Here is a 24,010-nt window from a genome sequence, read left to right as displayed (position 1 = left end):
GCATATGTGTCCATGTGTGCTTCCATGTATGTTTCTGTTTGTGCACATGTCTGTGTGTGTATCCATGTGTGTGTGTGTATGTTTCTCTATATGTGTCCGGATGTGTGTGTGTTTGTTCGTGTGGTACTATTGCGGCAAGCTATACATGCTCTGTGTCTCAGTGTGCGCTGATATTTATAGTTGGCAGGGAGTCACAGATTTGTTTTGAAAGCATTTATTTTATCACCCAGAGAGGATGTTGTATATTTCCAGTCAATTTTTTTCTGTACTGGACTGGATTAGCTACCCCCAGCTGTGACCCTCAATGTGTTGTACCCCTTATTCCACCCCTGCACACACACACACACACACACACACACACACACACACACACACTACATGAGAGTGAGACACAGGAGGTGTTAAAACTGAAATAAATACAGAAGATGCTGAAAACTCACAGCAGGTCTGGCAGCATGTTGAAAAGAGAAATAGAGTTAACATTTCAGGTCTGTGACCTTTTATCAAGCTGATTCAGTAGTCACTGGTCAGATCAGTTAGAAAAATATTCTTGAGCTCTTTAAAAACACATATTTCGTTATTTTAAGGAATTAGTTTGAACTCGTAACTTGAATCTGTTAAGATTTCCAGCAATTTTCTTCCTTATGTAGGATGGAGTTGTTGACACAAAGGTGGTAATAGAGTTGGTGATTGGGAATGAATGATGCAGAGATCCTTTGTAGTGACCTACTTATTGACTGCTAATGGTACAGTTGTTATGACAACCCACTTATTTGTTCTACCTGGGCATTATTGGTAGAAAATTTTAAAAACCTGATGCGTTAGCTGAGGGGGATTTTGTTCCCAATGTTTTGAAAGCAGCAGTAAAGAGCGTCGTGTTGTGGGGCCTGGACCTGCTTCCCAGCGTGTTATTGTTTCTTAAACAAAAAGTTTCAAGAATTTAAGCATGTTTTGAAAGTGAAATACAGTATCATGTTGGAGAACAGGTTTGGTGTGTGTTTGTAATGTCAGATCGAAGAGATACATAACAGTGCTGACCAACAAACGGAAGCTGGTTCTATTCCTGTTCTGCTTTGTCACTTCTGTCAGTCTCAGTCCCTTTTAAAAAAATAATATATTTTTATTATTATGCTTTCCCCCTCAGTTAATTCTGTCAGCATAGTTAAAGTAACAACAACTTGCATTTATACAGCAGCTTTAACGCAGTAAAACCTCCCAAGGTGTTTCACAGGAGCATTGTCAAACAAAATTAGACACCGAGCTACATAAGGAGATATTTGGACAGGTAACCAAAAGCTTGGTCAGAGAGGTAGATTTTATAAGCAACTTAAAGGAGGGGAAAGAGGTATAGGGAGAGAATTCCAGAGCTTAGGGCCCAGGCAGCTGAAGACATGGCCGCCAATAATGGGGTGAAGGGAGTGGGGGATATGCAAGAGGCCAGAAGTAGAGGAGTGCAGATATCTCAGAGGATTGTGGGGCTGCAGGAGATTACAGAGATAGGGAGGGGCGAGGACATAAGGGAGTTGAAAACAAGGATGAGAATTTTAAAATTGAGGCATTGTCAGACTGCGAGCCAATGCGAGTCAGCAAGCACAGGGGTGACGGGTGAATGGGACTTAGTTAATTTTCTGAACTAGCGGAGACCTGCAAAACATTTGAGGTCAAATTAGTATCTTTATTGCAATTATACTTCTATAAATACAGGGTTTCTAGTTATTCTTTCACCAAAGACTAACAGAATCAAAACGTCTCTGGAAAAAGCTACGTAAGCTGTCCATATGTAAAAACAGGCCCAGGAGTATAAATGCAAGTTTTGTCAAGTGTCTGGCCGTGTGGCTTCTTTATAGTCATAGAATATGAAAGTCTAATTGGGAACTGTTTACTCCTGAGTTGGAAAGGCAGGTTTACATCTGATGGACTCATTATTAATTGAGGAATAAACACTCTATTTCCTTGAAATCTGCCTGTTTATAATTTCAACATCTATCATTGAAGAAAACAGATTCCTAACCACGAATCTTATTCCATGGCAAAGTCCTTGTTTAGGATTCAAGTTTCAACATTATAACTGCACCTTCCTCGAGTCTAAGTTTGTGCATTGCCCATTTGAATTTGTCTAGAAACTCCTGGAGGGTTTCGACTGTTGTCGTCTTCTTTGTCTATCGAATCAACGCTGGTGTATTCTCTCAATTTACCTGAAAACTTTTTCGTTCAAATTTAGTGAATCTTAACTTTTGGCACAAAGAACAGCTTTTGGATAATAAGTTGTATCAAATAATTGTCCCCTCCATTTTGCTACACTTAACCAATTCCACCATCTCATCCACCCCTCCCATTCCATCCCCTACCTCCCATGTCATTTCCATCCCATCCCTCATAGAAATAGAGCCTCTAGCCAGGGTAACTTTGTTGGGCTCCTCTTTCCTGCTGTTTTTGTTCTCAGCTAACCTCCCCCCACCACCCTGCCTCCTCCAACTGTTATCGCTGTGCATCACACGCTGCAGTCCTCTACCTGCCCCACACGCCTCCGTATGCACCAGGCACTACCCACCGAATAAACCCACCAACAGACATGTCCCTTTAACTGACCAATCAAAACAGTCCAGACAGACAAAAATGATGATTATTACAGATAAAACTTGGCATCAGCAAACACTGCATTAGACCAAGAAAAGTAGAAAGTGGATCACAGTGGAGGGTAAGGGGAAGAGGTGACAGATGCAGTGACTGCACAGCTGTTGTTCAGTGTCTCAATGCCTTTTAAGGAGAGGAAGGTACATTTGGGTATTTTCGAATAGCATGACTGAAGGGAAATTATCTTTACATGTTTGATATCTGAAAAGGTCAGGGGCCAATGTTTCACCTACGCACTGCATCAAACTCCACTTAGATAGGAAGAACTTTCAGTTGACAAAACAAACACATAATGGTTTGAAATCATTTCTTTACAGGTTCAAAAATAATCCATTTCCTTGCCTGCAACATTTACAGATACGGTAAACTGTAAAAATGAAGAAATAATTCAATTCCTTTCTCGCAAATCTATAAATCCACAGACCAGTCTTAATAAAACTGAAACCAAAGCAAGGTCCCTTTTACTTTTGTGGTTTGTGAAAGATGAATTTCACTCAGAGCAAAACTAGTTAATTTAGAGATGTGATGATCATGTGGTTTCAGCAGAAATACCCAACTCCAGTCATCTTGAGATGTGAGCGGCTATTCCTTTAATCATCTCCAATATGAAGCACATTGCAACATTCCCTCCACAGCACTGATGTTGACTCTCAGACATTTCCGCAGTGAGTTCAGGTATTTGTGACCATCTTACCCCATCTATTATAAAAGTATTTACTGCAGATGCTGGAAATCTGAAATAAAAACAAGAAATGCCAGAAATACTCAGCAGGTCTGGCAGCATCTGTGGAGAGAGAAACAGCGATCTGAAACTTTAACTCTGCTTCTCTCTCCACAGATGCTGCCAGACCTGCTGAGTATTTCCAGCATTTCTTGTTTTTATTGACTCCATCTATTGTTGGGATACACGTCCTTGAACCTAGATTTTCAACACTTGCACAGTGCATTTAGCCTTTGTATCAGCAGGTCACTTTTCCTCACAATCCAAAGACCTTCTCTAGATTTTGGATCAATTAGATGCCTCTCTGATAGTTATCTGTCAAAGAGGCCAATGCATTACAATCAAATTTAACATGTTTAACGTCCTTTCACATTGCTTGACTCTTCATTTTGGACAAAAAGGATCGATCCTTGGCCCCCTCCTATTTCTCATCTACATGCTGACCCTTGACAACATCATCTGAAAATACATCAGGTTCCACATGTACCCTGATGACACTCAGCTCTCTTCATCACCACTGTTCTTGACCCTGCACTGTCTCTGATTTATCACGCTTCTTTTCCAATATCCTGAATTGGATGAGCAGATTTTTCTTCCAGTTAAACATTTGGAAGATTACAACCATTGCTGTCAGTCCCTGCCACATATTCCCTCCGAGACATCTACATTCCTCCAATTCTGGCCTCTTGAGCATCCCTGATTTTAAAAGTTGCTTTGTGTCAAGGGCAGCCACTCTCACCGCACCTCGAGTTCAACTCTTCTGTCCATGTTTGGACCAAGGCTATAATGAGGTCAGGAGCTGAGTTACCCTGGCAAAAACCAAACTGAGCGTCAGTGAACAGGTTATTTCTGTGTAAATATTGCTTGATAGCCCTGTCAACGACACCTTCCATTACTTTGCTGATGATTGAGAGTAAACAAATGGGATGGTAATTGGCCAAATTGGATTGAACAGGACATACCTGGGCAATTTTCCACATCGTCAGGTAGATGCCAGTGTTGTAGCTGTACTGGAACAGCTTGGTTAGGGGCGCAGCAAGTTCTGGAGCACAGGTCTTCACTTCTACAGCTGGAATGTTGTTAGGGCCCATAGCCTTTGCTGTATCTAGTGCCTTCAGCTGTTTCTTGATATCACGCAGAATGAATCAAATTGGCTAAAGACTGGCATCTGTGAAGATGGAGACCTCAGGAGGAGGCCAAGATAGATCATCCAATCAACACTTCTGGTTGAAGATGGTTGCACACACTTGTCTTTTGCACTGACATGCTGGGCTCCTGCAGCACTGCGGCGAGGGATGTTTATGGAGTCTCCCCCTCCTGTTGGTTATTTAATTGACCACCACCATTCACAACTGGATTTGGCAGCAGTGCAGAGTTTTGGTCTGGTCTGTTGGTTGTGGGATCACTTAGCTTTTTGTAGCATGCTGCTTCCGCTGTTTAGCATGCATGTAGTCCTGTGTTGTAGCTTCACTAGGCTGGCACCTTGTTTTTAGGTATGCCTGGTGCTGCTCCTGGCTTGTAAAGGAATGGGAGCATGTTACTGGACTAGTAATCCAGAGGCATAGACTAAAAACTGGAAACATGAGTTCAAATCCCACATTCAATTAATTAAATAAATCTGGAATGAAAAGCTAGCCTCAGTAATGGTGACCATGAAACTACTGGATTGCCATAAAAACCCATCTGGTTCACTAATGTCCTTTAGAGAAGGAAATCTGCCGTCCATATCTGGTCTGGCCTATGTATGACACTGGACCTGCAGCAATGTGGTTCACAGAATCACAGATTAATACAGTGCAGAAGAGGCCCTTCGGCCCATCGAGTCTGCACCGATGCATTAAAGACACCTGACCTGTCTATCTAATCCCATTTGCCAGCACTTGGCCCGTAGCCTTGAATGTTATGACGTGCCAGGTGCTCATCCAGATACTTTTTAAAGGATGTGAGGCAACCCGCCTCTACCACCCTCCCAGGCAGGGCATTCCAGACTGTCATCACCCTCTGGGTAAAGAAGTTCTTCCTCAAATCCCCCTTAAACCTCCCGGCTCTCACCTTAAACTTGTGACCCCTCCTAACTGACCCTTCAACTAAGGGGAACAGCTGCTCCCTATCCACCCTGTCCATGCCCCTCATAATCTTGTACACCTCGATCAGGTCACCCCTCAGACTTCTCTGCTCCAGCGAAAACAACCCAAGCCTATCCAACCTCTCCTCATAGCTTAAATGTTCCATCCATCCTGGTGAATCGCCTCTGCACCCCCTCCAATGCAATCACATCCTTCCTATAATGTGGCGACCAGAATTGCACACAGTACTCCAGCTGTGGCCTTACCAAAGTTCTGTACAACTGCAACATGACCTCCCTGCTTTTGTAATCTATGCCTCGATTGATAAAGGCAAGTGTCCCATATGCCTTTTTCACCACCCGATTAACCTGCCCTTCTGCCTTCAGAGATCTATGGACAAACACGCCAAGGTCACTTTGTTCCTCGGAACTTCCCAGTGTCAGGCCATTCATCGAATACTTCCATGTCACATTACTCCTTCCAAAGTGTATCACCTCACACTTTTCAGCGTTAAATTCCATCTGCCACTTTTCTGCCCATTTGACCATCCCGTCTATATCTTCCTGTAACCTAAGACACTCCACCTCACTGTTAACCACTCGGCCAATCTTTGTGTCATCCGCGAACTTACTGATCCTACCCCCCACATAGTCATCGATGTCGTTTATATAAATGACAAACAATAGGGACCCAGCACTGATCCCTGTGGTACGCCACTGGACACTGGCTTCCAGTCACTGAAACAGCCGTCTGTCATCACTCTCTCTCTCCTACAGCTAAACCAATTTTGAATCCACCTTATCAAGTTACCTTATATCCCATGTGCATTTTCTTTCTTGATAAGTCTCCCATGTGGGACCTTGTCAAAGGCTTTGCTGAAATCCATGTAAACTACATCAACTGCACTACCCTCATCTACACACCTGGTCACATGCTCAAAAAATTCAATCAAATTTGTTAGGCATGGCCTCCCTCTGACAAAGCCATGCTGACTATTCCTAATCAAATTTTGCCTCTTCAAGTGGTGAAAGATTCTCTCCTTCAGAATTTTCTCCAATAGTTTCCCTACCACTGACATGAGACTCACTGGTCTGTAGTTCCTTGGCTTATCTCTACAACCTTTCTTAAATAGTGGGACCACATTAGCTGTTCTCCAGTCCTCTGGCACCTCCCCCGTGGCCAGAGAGGAATTAAAAATTGTGTCAGAGCCCCTGCAATCTCCACCCTCGCCTCCCACAGCATCCTGGGACACAAATCGTCCGGACCTGGAGATTTGTCCACTTTGAAGCCTTCCAAAACCTCCAATACCTTGTCACTCCCTATGACAATTTTCTCAAGAACCTCACAGTCTCTCTCTCTGAGTTCCATATCTACATCCTCTTTCTCTTGGGTGAAGACAGATGTGAAGTATTCATTCAACACCCTACCAATGTCCTCTGGCTCTACCCACAGATTTCCCCCTTGGTCCCTAACGGGTCCTACTCTTTCCCTGGTTATCCTCTTCCCATTGATATACTTATAGAATATCTTGGGATTTTCCCTACTTTTCCCAGCCAGAGCTTTCTCATATCCCCTCTTTGCTCTCCTAATTGCTTTCTTAAGCTCCATCCTACACTTTCTGTACTCCACTAATGCTTCCATTGATTTGCTCTCCTTGTATTTGCTAAAAGCCTCTCTTTTCCTTCTCATCGTACCCTGAATGTTTCTGGTCATCCATGGTTCTTTGGGCTTGTTGCTCCTACCTATTACCCTGGAGGGAACATGTTGGGCCTGTACCCTCCCCATTGCCTTTTGGAATGCCCCCCACTGCTGTTCTGTAGATTTCCCGACAAGTAACTCTTTCCAGTCTACCTTGGCCAGATCCTGCCTTATTTTACTAAAATTCGCTCTCCCCTCTTGATTCTGAACTGCCTCTGAAATGGCCTCACAAGCTACTCATTTATACCAAAATGCAGCAGATGAGTCAAATAAGAAAAAAAATTGGAAGGATCACTTAACATCAACCTAGGCACCAGATGTGATAAAGGCACACCCTGCCCAGTTGACCCTGCGAAGTCCTCCTCATTAACTAGCTCAAGGACTGGGGCATGGACCCCGGGCTTATTCGTGCTTTTGAGGGTAAACATTTTATTTCTGTAGCATTTAGAAAGATACAGTGCGATTGCAACATGAGATAAATAGTCCTATGGATCAACAGTCCCAGAATATTGTGTGGGATGCTGACCTGTGTATATACTGTGGGACTCTGACAAGTGTATATACATCAGGGACACTGGCCAGTGTATATACTGTAGGACACTGACCTGTGTATATGCTGCGGGGACTCTGACTGCTGTATATACTGCAGGAACACTAATTGGTATGTATACTGCAGGATTCTGATCAGTGTAGATACTGCGGGGACAGTGACCAGTATATACCGCGGGGGACAGTGACTGGTATATACTGTGAGGATGCTGACCAGTATATAGTGCGGGGACAGAGACTGGTGTATATACTGCGGGGGACGCTGACCGGTATATACTGCGGGGACAGCGATTGGCATATACTGCGGGGGCCAGTGACCGGTATTTACTGGGGTGACACTGACTGGTATATACTGCGGGGACAGAGACTGGTGTATATATTGCGGGGGACACTGACTGGTGTATACTGCGGGGACAGAGACTCGTAAATAGACTTCGGGGGATGCTGACCAGTAGAAATTGCGAGGACACTGACCGGTATATACTGCCGGGGACACTGACCAGTATATACTGCGGGGGACAGTGATTGGTATACACTGTGGGGGACACTGACCGATATACACTGTGGGGGACACTGACCGATATACACTGCTGGGGACACTTACGGGTATATACTGCCGGGGACACTGACCGGTATATACTGCGGGGGACAGTGACTGGTATATACTGTGGGGGACAATATCCAGCATATACTACCGGGGACACTGACCGGTTTACACTGCGGGGGACACTGACCGATATACACTGCGAGGACACTGACCAGTATATACTGACGGGGACACTGACTGGTATGTACTGCGGGGGACAGTGACTGGTATATACTGTGGGGGACAGTGTCTGGTATAACCTGCGGGGTACACTGACCGGTATAATCTGCAGGGACACTGACCGGTGTATACTGCGGGGTCATTAAATGTACAGTGGGTGGAGTTTATTAAACGCACAGTGGGTGGAGTTTATTGAATATGCAGTGGGTGGAGTTTATTAAATGAACAGTGGGTGGAGTTTATTAAATGTTCAGTGGGTGGAGTTTATTAAATGTCCAATGGGGGAGTTTATTGAATATGCAGTGGGTGGAGTTTATTGAATATGCAGTGGGTGGAGTTTATTAAATGTCCAATGGGGGAGTTTATTAAATGTACAGTGAATGGAGTTTATTAAATGTCCAATGGGGGAGTTTATTAAACGCACAGTGGGTGGAGTTTATTAAATGAACAGTGGGTTGAGTTTATTAAATGTTCAGTGGGTGGAGTTTATTAAATGTCCAATGGGGGAGTTTATTGAATATGCAGTGGGTGGAGTTTATTGAATATGCAGTGGGTGGAGTTTATTAAATGTCCAATGGGGGAGTTTATTAAATGTACAGTGAATGGAGTTTATTAAATGTCCAATGGGGGAGTTTATTAAACGCACAGTGGGTGGAGTTTATTAAATGAACAGTGGGTGGAGTTTATTAAATGTTCAGTGGGTGGAGTTTATTAAATGTCCAATGGGGGAGTTTATTAAACGCACAGTGGGTGGAGTTTATTAAATGAACAGTGGGTGGAGTTTATTAAATGTCCAATGGGGGAGTTTATTAAACGCACAGTGGGTGGAGTTTATTGAATGTCCAATGGGGGAGTTTATTAAATGTATCGTGGGTGGAGTTTATTAAATGTACAGTGGGTGGAGTTTATTAAATGTACAGTGGGTGGAGTTTATTAAATGTCCAATGGGGGAGTTTATTTAATATACAGTGAATGGAGTTTATTTAATGCATCGTGGGTGGAGTTTATTTAATGTATCGTGGGTGGAGTTTATTTAATGCATCGTGGGTGGAGTTTATTTAATGCATCGTGGGTGGAGTTTATTTAATGTATCGTGGGTGGAGTTTATTTAATGTATCGTGGGTGGAGTTTATTTAATGTATCGTGGGTGGAGTTTATTCAATGCATTGTGGGTGGAGTTTATTTAATGCATCGTGGGTGGAGTTTATTTAATGTATCGTGGGTGGAGTTTATTTAATGCATCGTGGGTGGAGTTTATTTAATGCATCGTGGGTGGAGTTTATTTAATGCATCGTGGGTGGAGTTTATTTAATGTATCGTGGGTGGAGTTTATTTAATGCATCGTGGGTGGAGTTTATTTAATGTATCGTGGGTGGAGTTTATTTAATGCATCGTGGGTGGAGTTTATTTAATGTATCGTGGGTGGAGTTTATTTAATGCATCGTGGGTGGAGTTTATTTAATGTACAGTGGGTGGAGTTTATTTAATGTATCGTGGGTGGAGTTTATTTAATGTACAGTGGGTGGAGTTTATTTAATGTATCGTGGGTGGAGTTTATTTAATGCATCGTGGGTGGAGTTTATTTAATGTACAGTGGGTGGAGTTTATTAAATGAACAGTGGGTGGAGTTTATTAAATGTCCAATGGGGGAGTTTATTAAATGTACAGTGAATGGCAGTTTATTAAATATCCAATGGGGGAGTTTATTAAATGTACAGTGAATGGCAGTTTATTAAATGTATAGTGGGTGAATTTTATTAAATGTGCAGTGGGGGGAATTTTATTAAATGTACAATGGGGGATTTTATTCAATGTACAGTGGGGAGTTTATTAAACGTATATGGGAAGTTTATTAAATATACAGGGGTAATTTTTTAAGTGTACAGTGGGGGAGGTTATTCAATTTACATTGGGGAGTTTATTAAATGTACAGTGGGAACGTTTATTATTTGTATCCTGGGGGGCTTTTATTAACTGGACAGTGGGTGGGGGGTTGTTTCAGGGTTGTTATGTTGATCTCTACATTTGGTTGAGTTGTGACCGTCAGTCCCCTGTTCCTGGCAGCGACAGTATTTGAGCTGTTTGATTGTATTTCAGTCTGTAAGTCCGTCTCGGTTATCAGCAGCTTTCTATTTATAATCGGGAACCCAGTGAACTCTTGTTCCATTTACACTTGGATCTTATATTTAAAGAATGAGAGTTTATCTGCAATGGCAGTTGGATGTTTGGAAAGTAGGATTTCAGTAACAGCTGGTTAAGGCATACCCGGTTCCCTGTGAGCTGTTTCCATTGCAAACTCAATTTAAAAAAATAATATATTCTTTGAAATAAAATATAAATATCTTTTCTTAACTCAATTCCGTTCTCTTCCCTCATATCCTGACAGTAGTGAATAAAGACGTGTTGAGTTTAATCAATGCCTTACCACGTCTCTCAGACTTCTCACACTCCTTCACTGTAATGCTTGACTCCGCAGTGTGCAGTTCCTCTGATTGTACAGAGAATGCGACAGCCATTTTGTGCACAGTAAGATCCCACAATGCAGCAGTGAATTGAGTGACATATTTCTCTGCATTTAGTGATCTTGGTTCCAGGAGCTCCTTCAGGGACATGGTGGGAAGTAGACTTCCTAAATTGATATGAGGTGATCCCAGTACAGCTGCACTGTCAGAGGGGCAGTATTGAGGGAGCGCTGCACTGTCAGAGGGGCAGTACTGAGGAAATGCTGCATTGTCTGAGGGTCAGTACTGAGGGAGTGCTGCGCTGTCAGAGGGACAGTACTGAGGGAGCGCTGCGCTGTCAGAGGGACAGTACTGAGGGAGTACTGCATTGTCTGAGGGTCAGTACTGTAAGCTTGACAGGGGATAAATAGTTGGGTACATGCAGTTGATGTAGAAATTGGTCATGATCTAATTGAATGGTGGGACGGTCTTGAGGGACTGAATTACCTCTTCCAGTTCTCTGTTCCTGTAACATTGGATTCCGCCAGGGCCACTCAGCCCCTGGTTCAAACATGGGCAAAAGAGCTGAACTTGAGGTGAGGTGAGAGTGACTGCCCTTGACATCAAAGCAGCATTTGACCGAGTATGGCATCAAGGAGCCCTAGCAAAACTGAGGTCAATGGGAATCAGGGGGGAAACCCTCTGCTGGCTGGAGTCATACCTAGCACAAAGGAAGATGGTTGTGGTTGTTGGAGGTCAATCACCTCAGCTCCAGGACATCACTGCAGGAGTTCCTCAGGGTAGTGTCCTAGGCCCAACCATCTTCAGCTGCTTCATCAATGACCTTCCTTTAATCATAAAGTCATAAGTTCGCTGATGATTGCACAATGTTCAGCACCATTCGCGACTCCTCAGATACTGAAGCAGTCCGTGTAGAAATGCAGCAAGACCTGGACAATATCCAGGCTTGCACTGATAAGTGGCAAGTAACATTCGCACCACACAAGTGCCAGGCAATGACCATCTCCAACAAGAGAGATTCTAACCATCTCCCCTTGAAATTCAATGGCATTACGATCGCTGAACCCCCACTATCAACATCCTGGGGGCTACCATTGTCCAGAGACTGAACTGGAGTAGCCATATAGAAACCATGGCTACAAGAGCAGGTCAGAGACCAGGAATCCTGAGGTGAGTAACTCACCTCCTGACTTTCCAAAGCCTGTCCACCATCTACAAGGCACGAGACAGGAGTGTGATGGAATACTCTGCACTTGCCTGGATGGGTGCAGCTCCAACAACACTCAAGAAGCTCGACACCATCCAGGACAAAGCAGCCCACTTGATTGGCACCTCATCCACAAACATTCACTCCCTCCACCACCGACACACAGTGGCAGCAGTGTGTACCATCTACAAGATGCACTGTAGCAACGCACCAAGGCTCCTTAGACAGCACCTTCCAAACCTGCGACCTCTACCACCTAGAAGGACAAGGACAGCCGATGCATGGGAACACGACCACCTGCAAGTTCCCCTCCAAGTCACACACCATCCTGACTTGGAACTATATTGCCGTTCCTTCACTGTCACTGGGTCAAAATCCTGGAACTCGCTTCCTAACAGCACTGTGGGTGTACCTACCTCACAAGGACTGCAGCAGTTCAGGAAGGCAGCTCACCACCACCTTCTCAAGGGCAATTAGGGATGGGCAATAAATGCTGGCCTAACCAGTGACGCCCACATCCCATGAATGAATTTAAAAAAAGAGCCTGTTTGAATCCTCCAAAGCAAAACTGGTGGGGCACAAAATGTATTACTGGGCTGAATTTTACTTAAAATTCCAGCCCCTGACTGGAAAGATATTTACACAGTAACAGACGGTGGCCAGAATTTTACAATGGGCGGACGGGAGCCAGAGTCCAATGTAAATGTCGGTGACGAGCCCGCTTCCGCCCAGCCTGGGGATCCATCCCATATTTTATGGAATCCCAGGCTTTAATTGGCTTGAGGCGGGACTTCCACCCACTTGAAGGAAGAGGTCCTGCCTCATTGAGCTGCCGGCCAATCAGCGGGTCGGCAGCTCTTAGTCTCAGCAGCGCCACCAGGAGCGGTGGCCACTGCTGGGAGTGCAGCCCAGCTGACGCCATGGAGCCGAGAGAGTGGGTAAGTTTGGGTTGCCTCACCAGGGGGATCCGTTGTGCCCTGGTGAATCTGAGGTTGTCGTTTGGGGGGAGGGAGGTGTCTTGGATCCCGGGGATGGGTTGGGAGGCGGGGGTGGCACCCTGTGCCCGACTGCCATGGTCCCCCCCTCCCCCAGGGCGCGGAAAGGCCGGCAGCTATCGCTGGGCGGCCTTTCAAGTCCCCAGCACACCCATTTGCCATGGGTAAAATGCCCGTGGAGGTGGGTGAGGGCCATTAAGTGGCCGCTTAAGGGTCTCGGTTGGACTCGGGCAGGCAGACCGTTTACCACCCGCCCCACTGCCGGACCTCCATAAACTTGTTCGGAAGCGGAATCGGGGCGGGTAGGCCTCCCGGAGCCTGCTGCTCAATTTTACGCCGTCCCCACACCACCATCTGACCCGCTGGGGCGGCGTAAAATTCCGGCCAGTGTTGGAACAACAGACAAAGGTCCATGCCCTGACCCATTCAGCCAACAATGGACTTTCAATTACTAGACGTTGAAGGTGGGGGGAGCTAGCATTCCAGGTTGACTGCTAAGAATCCACAAACACAGAAGAAGTGGTCAGACCAGTTTTAGTCACATGATTAGCTGGCTGTTGGAATTTGACCTTCCAAAAGAGTGTTTGAAATAAGAAAGCATTCTTCTCCTGGACTGAGAACACCTCCAGTCCTGCCTGTCTCGGTCTCGTTCCCACGGAACTGAATCTTGTGAAAACACGTGAACCTCAAAGAGAGAATGTTTCCGATGTGAACAAGGTTTAAGAAGAACACTGGGCCCCGATGAACAGCAAGACTGCCTACAATCAAGTGTGCTCAAAGCACAGTAAACAAGAAACTCTTCTGATATTGCCTGAAACCCCTCCCTACTATATTTTTCTCTCCTCTTTTCTGTCCTTATTTGCATGTATGTATTGTGTGTGCATGCTAGCGTGGGTGCGTTGCATATCTGTAGGCATTAACCGTATTTGAGTTTAAGGTTTAATAAATTTCTCTTTAAATTAAGGAATCCTGTTTGTGCTCATTTCTTTGCCTTATAAATGGAAAGCTGTGAACAAGGATTCACAAAGGGGGAGTCATAGAGTTATACAGCACAGAAATAGGCCCTTCGGCCCATCGTGTCCGTGCCGGCCATCAAGCATCTATTCTAATCCCATTTTCCAGCACTTGGCCCGTAGCCTTGTATTCTATGGTGTTTCAAGTGCTCATCTAAATACTTCCTAAATGTTGTGAGGGTTCCTGCCTCTACCACCCCTACAGGGAGCTCAGAAAACAGTGTGTTTAAATTTAAACCCTGTTAGAATAAGACCAGGGGAAGACAGCAAAAGAACCCCAGACACATTTTGTACCTGGTCGTAACACTAACCAGTACACCAGCCGAGCCATATTAATTTATTGAGTGCCTAATCACATTCGTAGGACATCACAAAGTAATTCACAGGCTGTGAGTTACTGTTTGAAAAGTAGTTATTGTAGCGAATGCAGCTTTTCATGGTTACAGCAAACAGCCAATGAAATCATAGAATAAAACAGCACAGAAGGAGGCCATTTGGTCCACTGTGCTTGTACAGGCTCCTAGGAAGAGCTGACATTAGCATGGTTTCCTTGGTTCCATTGATGAGGAAGTGACAAAGTTGATTGATGAGGGAAGGGCTGTAGATGTCATATACATGGACTTCAGTAAGGCGTTTGATAAGGTTCCCCATGGTAGGCTGATGGAGAAAGTGAAGTCGCATGGGGTCCAGGGTGTACTAGCTAGATGGATAAAGAACTGGCTGGGCAACAGGAGACAGAGAGTAGCAGTGGAAGGGAGTTTCTCGAAATGGAGACGTGTGACCAGTGGTGTTCCACAGGGATCCGTGCTGGGACCACTGTTGTTTGTGATATACATAAATGATTTGGAGGAAAGTATAGGTGGTCTGATTAGCAAGTTTGCAGACGACACTAAGATTGGTGGAGTAGCAGATAGTGAAGGGGACTGTCAGAGAATACAGCAGAATATAGATAGACTGGAGAGTTGGGCAGAGAAATGGCAGATGGAGTTCAATCAGGGCAAATGCGAGGTGATGCATTTTGGAAGATCCAATTCAAGAGTGAACTATACAGCAAATGGAAAAGTCCTGGGGAAAATTGATGGACAGAGAGATTTGGGTGTTCAGGTCCATTGTTCCCTGAAGGTGGCAACGCAGGTCAATAGAGTGGTCAAGAAGGCATACGGCTTGCTTTCCTTGATCGGACGGGGTATTGAGTACAAGGGTTGGCAGGTCATGTTATATAAGACTTTGGTTCGGCCACATTTGGAATACTGCGTGCAGTTCTGGTCGCCACATTACCAAAAGGATGTAGATGCTTTGGAGAGGGTGCAGAGGAGGTTCACCAGGATGTTGCCTGGTATGGAGGGCGCTAACTATGAAGAGAGGTTGAGTAGATTAGGATTATTTTCATTAGAAAGACGGAGGTTGAGGGGGGACCTGATTGAGGTGTACAAAATCATGAGAGGTATAGACAGGGTGGATAGCAAGAAGCTTTTTCCCAGAGTGGGGGATTCAATTACTAGGGGTCACGAGTTCAAAGTGAGAGGGGAAAAGTTTAGGGGGGATATGCGTGGAAAGCTCTTTACGCAGAGGGTGGTGGGTGCCTGGAACGCGTTGCCAGCGGAAGTGGTAGACGCGGGCACGATAGCGTCTTTTAAGATGTATCTAGACAGATACATGAATGGGCAGGAAGCAAAGAGAGACAGACCCTTGGAAAATAGGTGACATGTTTAGATAGAGGATCTGGATCAGCGCAGGCTTGGAGGGCCGAAGGGCCTGTTCCTGTGCTGTAATTTTCTTTGTTCTCTTCTTTGAGGAAGGGAGACCCTGGGAGCACATTGTGCTTTCCAGATAATTCAGTTAACTTGCTTATCTTCCTTGGAGATAACACTGGTGAATAAAGTGCATCAAACTGTCTGATTCATGAGAGGAAATCATACGGCATGTTCTCTCCCGATTGCCTCATGTTGCCTCTCATATTTTACACACTGGCACAGTTGCTGAATTCGTGGAGACCAAGCTGCAAATAACAGATAATCTGCCAGGCCTGATAGGCTGATCTCAGTGGCAATGAAGACGCTTCTAAGAAAACTCGTGTCAGAAAAAAATCATCTGTTCCTGGTCCTGTTGAGCCTCCAGTAGCTGGACTGAGAAATGCACATCTGGCTGGCACTGGAGATTGGCTTGGTGGTAGCACATGACCGTTATAAGGATCATGTGTTCAAGCCTCTCTCCAGAGACTTGAGCCCATAAACCAAGAAAACAGAGCCAGTCCAGTCATGGAGTGCTGCAATGTCGGAGGGTCAGTACTGAGGGAGTGCTGCACCGACGGAGGGTCAGTACTGAGGGAGTGCTGCACTGTCGGAGGGTCAGTACTGAGGGAGCGCTGCACTGTCAGATGTGCCAATGAAGTATCAAATCATATCTGTACTGCGCACCCTCTTCATATACTTGATATCTGAATCGATGTTTAGTAGGATCCAGATTGTGCCTCTGCTTTCTGTCTGTTCAGCAACACTCTGGACCATTTGATTCAGTAATGTTTCAAAGCTGCTATCAGCTTTGTGCTGTCATCAGCATCTAGAAGTGTAACTCCTGCTCTCCTGTTCCCACTGCAGCATCTAGCTGCCATTCCAGCTGCTTGGAATCGCCATTCAGCTCCTTCCTATAAACTGCCATCTGCTGCATTTCTGGCAATTTATAGTCAACATATGGACTAGGCGATGAACTGAATTCAATTTAAAAATCTATTGATTTAAAGTACAGAGGTTAAACAAGCAAGCTTTCAATATCTGCGTAATGCCACATCGATCACCTGTGTATAGCTGCTCAGGTTATCATTTTCTAAAAATACCTTTATTCTATTATCATATTGGATCAAATGAGCAGCAGTTCAACAGAATTCTGTTCAGTGCTCCTGTGAAAATGGAGCTTCGGCTCATTGGCGGGACAGTGTAGAGGGAGCTTTACTCTGTATCTAACCCCGTGCTGTACCTGTCCTGGGAGTGTTTGATGGGGACAGTGTAGAGGGAGCTTTACTCTGTATCTAACCCCGTACTGTACCTGTCCTGGGAGTGTTTGATGGGGACAGTGTAGAGGGAGCTTTACTCTGTATCTAACCCCGTGCTGTACTTGTCCTGGGAGTGTTTGATGGGGACAGTGTAGAGGGAGCTTTACTCTGTATCTAACCCCGTTTTTTTTTTTTTTTTTTTTTTTTTTTTTTTCTTTTTTTTTTACAGTGTAGAGGGAGCTTTACTCTGTATCGAACCCCCGTTTTTTTTTTTTTTCACAAGGTGACCTTTATACCCCAGGCCCCTTTTATATTTTTCACATCGAGGGGGCCTTTATTCCTCAGGCCCCCTTTATGTACATATTTACAGTTTTAAAATAACTTTATTAAAACAGATAAATAAACAAAAAAACTCAAATTAAAATGCCATTCTCGGCGTCGACGATGCACTCCAGTCCCTGCGGTGCCCACCGGTCGCGGAAGGCCTCAAGCGTACCGGCGGACACCGCATGCTCCTTTTCCAGGGACACCCGGGCGCGAACGTAACCGCGGAAGAGGGGCAGGCAATCGGGGAGGACGGACCCCCCGACGGCCCGCAACCTGGACCTGTGAATTGCCACCTTGGCCAGGCCCAGGAGCAGACCGACGAGGAGATCCTCCCCCCGGCCCGAGCCCCTCCGCACCGGGTGCCCAAAGATCAGGAGCGTGGGACTGAAGTGCAGCCAGAATTTGAGGAGCAGCCCCTTCAGATACTCAAATAGGGGCTGCAACCTCGCACACTCCGTATAAACGTGGAACACGGACTCGTCCAGGCCGCAGAAAGTACAGCTGGCCTGGGAGTCCGTGAACCTACTTAAAAGCCTATTGCACGGGACTGCTCTGTGCAGCACCCTCCACCCCAGGTCCCCGATGTAAAGGGGAAGACTCCCGCGTAGAGAGACCTCCATCGGGGTTTCCCCTCGCCGCCAGATGGCAACGCGGACCGCCAGGGCGTGTCCGGCCGGCTGACGAGGGCGAGGAAGTGGAGAGTGTGCAGGAACAGCCCGGACAGGAAACCCCTCCGCGCCGATTGGAATGGCACGGAGGGCATTTCCGAGAGGCGGCTCGGGTTGTGCGGGACCGGCTCCCGAGGAGGGTTTCGGGGCCTGGGTCCGATGAGCAGTTCCGGCCGAGCGGGGGTCAACTCGGCCGGGAGCGCTCCGCACTCCCGAGCCCCCTCGCCACCCGCAGTGAGGGGCGCCCCGGGGGTTTCGGCTACTCCTCCGCCCGCCGGACCGTCCCCGGAGTCGGCCGCCCGGACAGCCGAGGCGCTCTCCTCCGCCGGCGGGGGAGCGCCCTGACTGGAGGCGACCATGTTCCAGACTCGGAAAAGATCCCGGTAAAAGACAGGCAACTCCCTCAGAGAGGCGCGGCTAACGGACTCCACCGGGAGCTGCGTGTCGTCTTGAAGGCAGTGACACTGGCGGAAAAAATACGTCGCCAGCGCACACCATCTGGGAGGACGCTCGACGTACAGGTATCTCTGCAGGGTCCGAAGGCGGAGAGTCGCAGCCTGGGTGCGGACGCACACCAGCGACTGACCGCCCTCCTCGATCGGGAGACTCAGGACCGCGGCAGAGACCCAGTGTTTCCTCTTGCCCCAGAAGAAATCGACGAGTTTCTTCTGGATCTTGGTGGCAAATACAGGGGGCGGGGCCAAAGTGACCAACCGGTACCACAGCATGGAGGCCACCAGTTGGTTTATGACCAACGCTCGGCCCCTGTAGGAAAGCACTCGGAGCAGTCCTGTCCAGCGCCCCAGCCGAGCGGTGACTTTCGCCTCCAACTCCTGCCAGTTTGCCGGCCAGGCTTCCTCAGCGGGGCTAAGGTGGACTCCCAGATAGAGGAGGTGCGTGGTGCTCCACGCAAAAGGTGTCATCTCCTCCGGCAGGGAGTCCACCCGCCACTGACCAACCAGGAGTCCGGAACATTTCTCCCAATTGATCCTCGCGGAGGACGCGGCAGAAAAGGTCTGCTGGCAGTCGCGCATCCTCCGCAAGTCAACGGGATCTGTGATTGCGAGGAGCACGTCGTCGGCGTAAGCCGAGAGGACGACCCGCATGGCCGGCTCGCGCAGAGCCAATCCCGTCAACCTCCTGCGAAGCAGGCACAGGAAGGGCTCCACGCAGATGGTATACAATTGGCCGGACATGGGGCACCCCTGACGCACTCCTCTCCCAAATCGAAGGGGCGCCGTCAAGGACCCGTTAACCTTGATTAGACACTCTGCGGCGGCGTATAAAAGTCGGACCCGGGCCACGAAATGCGGCCCGAGTCCGAAAGCGCGCAGAGTCCCGAAAAGGTAATCGTGATCCACCCTGTCGAACGCCTTCTCCTGATCGAGGGAGAGAAAGGCGACCGACTGACCAGTCCTCTGGGAAAGATGGATCAGGTCCCGGACCAGGTGGATGTTGTCCTGGATGGACCGGCCCGGGACTGTGTAGGACTGGTCGGGGTGGATCATGTGGGCCAGCACGGAGCCCAGGCGGGTAGACATAGCCCGGGCAAAGATCTTATAATCCGTGCTGAGGAGGGAGACCGGACGCCAGTTTTTAAGCAGGCGGAGATCGCCCCTCTTCGGCAGCAGGACGATGACCGCCCTGCGCCACGAGAGGGGCATCTCCCCGGTCGCCAGGCTTTCCCCCAGGACCCCCGCGTAATCGTCCCCCAGGACATCCCAGAACGCCCTGAGGAACTCCACGGTCAACCCATCCAGCCCTGGGGATTTGCCCCTCGAGAGCTGGTGGAGGGCGCCAGTCAGCTCCGCCAACGTGAGCGGAGCCTCCAATCCTTCGGCGCCCTCCGGGCTGACCTGCGGCAGGTCCTCCCACAAAACTCTGCGCGCATCCTCACTGGACGGATCCGGAGAGAACAACGCACTGTAATACGTCCGGACCAGGAGGCCCATTCCCTCCGGATCCGTGATGGAGGATCCGTCGTCGGCCAGCAGCTCAACGAGCTGCTTACGGACCCCCCGCCATTTTTCCAGCGAGTAGAAGAAGGGTGAGGCGCGGTCCAAATCTTGCAGGATCTGGATCCGCGACCTCACGTACGCGCCTCGGGACCCTTCTGCTGCAGGTTCCTCAGCGCGCCCTTCTTCTCTTTGTACGCCTGCCACAGGGCCGGGTCCGCGACGGCATGACCGAGGCGGGATTCCAAGTCGAGCACCTCCCTCTCAAGGCGCCCGATCTCGGCTTCCCGCCTTTTGGTCGACCCCTTCGCGTACTCCTGACAGAAGACGCGGATGTGAGTCTTGCCCACATCCCACCATAGCCTCAAGGAGGGGAAGCCCCCCTGCTTCCTTCTCCAGTCGGCCCAGAATCGACAGAACGAGTCCCGAAACCGCACGTCCTCCAGCAGCCGGTTGTTAAAGTGCCAGTACGCGGACCCCGCCCGCGTGCGGAGCGGAGTGAACTCCGCCCACACCAGGCGGTGGTCCGAGCACGGCACCAGCCGCATGGAGGCCGCCGAAACGCGGGTGACGTACGCCTGCGAAATGTAGAGGCGGTCGATTCGCGACCCCCCTCCTCCAGACCTCCACGTGAAGGCGCTGGAGTCGGGATGGAGATTCCGCCAGACGTCCACCAAGTTAAGGGAGCTGATCAGTCCCCTCAACTTCTCCACCGACGCTTGGCCGCGCTGGGGACCGGAGCGATCCCCCACCTCGAGGGTGCAGTTAAAATCCCCCCCGAGGATGATGCACTCGCCGCTATCGATGGAGCTCAAGAGAGCGGACACTTCTTCAAAGAAGCGCGCTTGCAAAGCGCCGGGCCTGGGCGCGTACACATTCACAAAGTGGAGCGGCACGCTACCCAGGCGAACGGCGAGGTGGAGCAAGCGGCCCGGCACTAGCTCCTTGACCCCCAAGATCTCCGGCTGAAAAGTCGGGGCCAACAAGATAGCCACCCCACTAGAAATAGGGGTGAGGTGACTCATGTAGACCCCACCCTGCCACTCCAGGAGCCAGGTGGCTTCGTCTCCCGGAACGGTGTGGGTTTCCTGCTGAAAGCTCACCGCGTATCTCCCTTCCCTAAGGACTGAGAGATTGTGAAATCTGCGGTGAGCCCCTCTGCTGCCGTTGATGTTGAGGCTGGCTATGGTTATCTTCATGTCAAAGGTACTTAAAACCCGTCACCAACAGCTCACTGTGAGGAGGGAGTGGAAGTGCACCTGGCCCTCCACTCCCCCAGCAACCCATTGAGGAACACATTAAAACGGCGCCTCTCAACCAGTTTCACGTCCGCGCGCTTGCCCGCTATCTTAAGGGCGGCACGGACGGACTGGATGATCAGCGCCAGATTCGACCAACGGTCGAGGGCCAGCTGAACTTTATTGCGGCAACCCCTGCAAGCCGCGAGGAAATCCCGGAGTTCCGCCGTGGGGATGAGAGGAGATTCAGTGGGAGGCACGAGGGACTCCACCACCTCACTGGCGATGGAATCAAGATCATCCTCCGTGCCCCGCACCGAATCCCCATCCTCCTCCGGGTCGTCACCGCCAGCGGCCAACACATCCACCACACACTGTGGGGCGGACGTCCCGGCCGCGCCAGCTGGTCCCGCCTCCGTCACGATCCCACCCCCAGGATCGATGGCGGAGGAGTCCTCTCTGGGTTCTATTGTGAAACTGGAGCCTGTAGGCACCAGCGGCTCAGGACCCCCCTCCACCTCCGTCCCCAGGGCAATGAGTGGTCCAGGGGAGACAGAAGTTCCCGACTCCGGGAAACCAGCCGGAGCCGAGATTGGAGGCGGAGGGAGGAGGCTATCTCCCGCTCCGCCAGCACCCACAGGCCCAGCAGGTGGGGCAGCATTCTCAGTTATAACTGGGTCGGGTGTCTCCTGGTTGGTGGTGGACTCCGGCTGGGAGGCCCGACCCTCTGGGGCCTCGCCCTCCCCTTCATTCAGGACACCCGACCCAGTAGCAGTGGCAGAATGGGCGGCTTCCCCAGGCTCCCCCACCACAAGCAGGGCCCCACTTACTCCTTCAGGAGGGGCCTCATGTACCGGGGCCATCCCCTTCCCTCCATCCTGAGGAATTGGGAGCACCTGCCCGGACTTTGCAGCCTTGGTGGTGGCGGTAGGGGAAACCTGGGGACCCGAAACAGGAGACAGCTCCCCTCCAACAAATGAGCCCTGCGCCTCAGGGCCCCTCGTTACCTCTGTGGAGGGGTGCCTTCTCCTCTTTTTCCAGTTGTGTGCGGAGGCTCAGAGACCTCCATATCATCAGAGGCCTCCACCTCCACACTCTCCTTTTTCTTATTCACCCTGGGCCTGAGCCCAGCCCTGGGGCAAGTTGACTTCCCGAGATCGGGCCTTGGGCTGAGCTCAGGCTCGGGTAGTGTCATGATATCCAGGGGACGCGCCTCTCGATGTTTATTTCTCCTCCGCGCCTTCCTTCCACTTGGACGGTCACCCCTCTCCCTGCCGGAGGCCGTGAAAACCACAGCCTCCGGTACCGACTGAATGGTATCTGGTGGTGGTGTAGTGGGGGTGGGAGGAGGTGCAGCGTCGCCACCCTGGGCCGCTGAGTTGGAGTTGGCAGCCGGGAGGTTGGGGCAGTTCTTACGAACATGCCCCACCCCCTTACAGACATGGCACCGCACCCCGTCCAAGGTCCAGAAGACGCGGTAGGCCGTCCCCTGGAATTCTACATTAAAGTGGCCCTCTGTCACCTCCTCCCGCGCCAGCTGCATGAATAACTGGCGGCGGAAGGAGTAGACGTGTCGGAGGCTGTTCTCCCGAAGACCGAGCGGGACTGGGGTGAGCCCCGTCTTTACCTCCCCCAGATGGTGCAGGTGGGGAAGGAGGAGCTCACCAGGGATGAAGGGTGGGACATTGGATAAAATGAGCCTTTGCGCAGTGGCCTCCAGGGGGTCCACTGGCAGAAAGGTCCCGCCCACGGTGAGCCCCTTGCTCAGAGCCAGGGACACCGCCCGCTCGGTCTTCAGGAAAAACACTGCCTTCCCGTACATTTTAGAGGCTGCAACAATGGCCGAAGGGCCGACAACCTCGGCCATTGCTTTCACGCATGCCTCTATAGTCATGTTCGGGTGGACGTAGCTCTTGACCCCATGCTTCGTTGTTAATAAAGCAAAAGGTGACGGGGCAACAGGTGCAGCTGCAGCAGCCGCAGCAGCATATGAACGGGAAGGCCCCGCCACCGGCGAAGAGGGGCTTGCCATGGGGTCTAAGAGCTACGTCCACCCCCAAGAAACAAAACAAATTTACACAATTTTTAAAAAAAGCAAACTTTAAACAAGGTGGAGTGGGAGTAGAGGAGGATGGGGTAGGATGGTAAAGGAAATGGGGAGGATAGGTGACTGAGGCGACTGAGTGGAGGAAGGGAGAGAAAGGCTGAAAAGGATGTTTGATCCAACTGCCAGTTGGAGCACCTTTATAACAATTAGTCCAAAACTGTTTGTTGTCTTCCAGTTGGGGGAGGCTTCTTCGCCCGGGACGGCTGGAGCTGCCCGGTACTCTCCTCTTCTGATTTTAACAAGACAGTCTTCACCCGGGCAACTCCAGCTGTCCCGAGCAGGCAGTTGGGGTGGGGAGGGAGCTCCCTGTGTGCAAACACCAATACAAACACAGGGGCCCCTACTGGATTTGGCTGCCCCACCCCTGAGTCTTCAGGCCTCTTCTCCCTCCCCCAAACAGTTTAAACTTCAGAGTCTTTCAGGTGCCCTGACACCCACCTTTCCAGAAAAATTGCAGCCTTCCTTGATGGTTTCCCTCCACTCTGTATTCACCTTTCTCCAGTCTCTCTCTCCAGTTGCTGCAGTCTCCACTCTCCACTCTCCACTCTGCAGTTGCTGCAGCACAGGTGCAGCTGCTCCCCCTGATTGCTGGCAGGAAGTGCTCCAAACTGACCA

At 49.3% G+C, this 24,010-nt stretch overlaps 1 protein-coding gene across 11 annotated transcripts in view; it reads left to right on the top strand.

The window, feature by feature from the left end:
• Positions 1–24,010, top strand: part of lpp (LIM domain containing preferred translocation partner in lipoma) — a 621,439-nt gene that overhangs the window by 136,822 nt on the left and 460,607 nt on the right. The window contains exon 1 of one of the 11 annotated variants that reach the window (XM_068042854.1): positions 3,221–3,309. The exons of the other annotated variants lie outside the window; for them this stretch is intronic. The gene's annotated coding sequence lies outside the window, so the exon portion shown is untranslated. Of the gene's footprint in view, positions 1–3,220; positions 3,310–24,010 lie in introns of those variants that run through there. 11 annotated transcript variants of the gene reach the window in all.

This window comes from Heterodontus francisci, chromosome 11, assembly GCF_036365525.1.
Source record: "Heterodontus francisci isolate sHetFra1 chromosome 11, sHetFra1.hap1, whole genome shotgun sequence".
Taxonomy (NCBI): Eukaryota; Metazoa; Chordata; class Chondrichthyes; order Heterodontiformes; family Heterodontidae; genus Heterodontus; species Heterodontus francisci.
This window is presented reverse-complemented; position numbering and strand designations above follow the sequence as displayed.